General features: G+C 35.3%; 1 long non-coding RNA gene across 1 annotated transcript; it reads right to left on the bottom strand.

The window, feature by feature from the left end:
- Positions 1-75: 75 nt before the first annotated feature.
- Positions 76-1,376, bottom strand: LOC111669904 (uncharacterized). The gene is made up of 2 exons (XR_002761823.2): positions 1,132-1,376; positions 76-858 (listed from the first exon to the last, which is right to left on the bottom strand). It is a non-coding gene; the product is annotated as an uncharacterized LOC111669904 (long non-coding RNA).
- Positions 1,377-1,382: the final 6 nt, after the last annotated feature.

The raw sequence follows: 1,382 nt of genomic DNA, 5'->3' as shown, positions 1-1,382 counted from the left end.
ACATTTCACAACAGACAGAACAAATGTTTATATGGAATTACTGAAAAGGATACATTAATTGAAAAGGCAAAGAGATAAAAGTATTATAAAATTTTATTGTTTATTTTCTGTATCTAATCTCCAAACTGTAACCCCTTCCCAAACAATCAGTGAAAACATTTAAGATGACCAGACAAACATATGGGCTAATCATCCACTATCTTCTTAAAATATTTGTCAGAAGTAAAATACAACAAAACAACTCAAGAAGTCTATCACCAGTATGGGGGAAGGTCTTTCACACTCTGATACCAGGAAGAGTAAATGCATATATGTTTTCTGCAATCACGCAAAAACTGAATTCTATCATCCAAAGCCTTAAGCTCAAACACCGTAAGTATATGAAATTGGTTTATAAATAATATACAGGGTAATAATTTCTGCAATCCAAATTATTTTAATGTGTGGTCTTCTTAAGTGTGCATAATTAAAAATAAAGCTAAATTGGATCTTCTTTATTGATAATTATATATGCTTAAGAAATACATACATTTTCCATACCCAGCAGTTTTGTTAGTGTAAGGTGTCCAAAGAATAATTGTAATTGCTGTGAGTATATCATCAATACAGAACCAACAAGGGCAAAAAAACAAAAAACAATGATACAGTAGCTCCTCAAGAGAGACACATGAGATGTAAAGAGAGGAGAGGACATGATGTAAATCAAAAGGTGTTTGGGAGTTATATTCAGGTAGTGTACAGGTGTTTTTTGCGCTCTGCATTATGGCGCTAGTCCACCTGAAATACTCCAATGTAAAGGATGACCGCCGTCCTTTACATTTGATCTCTGAGTTTGGCGAGCCTTTGAGAGAGTTCATCCTTTGGATAAGAGAGAGCAAAGAGAGGGGTATAGGTGAGGAGGATGTACATGGGTTATTTGGAGAACACGTTTCATCAACAAATACAGTTTAAATCTCTTTTCTGGAATCACACAAAAACCTGTGTCTTTTTCACTAAACCTATAATTTACACTTTTTATAAGTAATCAGGCTCATGTAGCAGGAACAGTGGTGAGGTTTTTATGTACTTAAGGTTATCTGTGCCAAATGTTACCTGACTGTAAAACAAAGATGTTGTGAAAAGCAAGTGTACCTGTTCTGCAGAGGCCACGCTGGTACCCACTGATCCTGTCTGTCCCTGAGGGAGCTCCATGTTCAGGTCAAGTCTAAATATAATGCACACAGCAACATTTAAAACTTACTTTCAGACTACAGACACAGTGTTGTTGCTTATACTATACTGAGTAACGCTGTCTAAATCAATCCTTATATGTCTATGAAATTCTTTGAAATATACCACAATATACACTTTGATCTATGCCTGTACTCTGTGAATGCATTCCC

Source organism: Seriola lalandi, unplaced genomic scaffold (genome assembly GCF_002814215.2).
Source record: "Seriola lalandi dorsalis isolate HSWRI2012SDOR001 ecotype SW California unplaced genomic scaffold, Sedor1 jcf7180002005265, whole genome shotgun sequence".
NCBI lineage: Eukaryota > Metazoa > Chordata > Actinopteri > Carangiformes > Carangidae > Seriola > Seriola lalandi.
Note: the sequence above shows the minus strand (reverse complement) of the source record. Positions and strands in the feature narration are given on the sequence as shown.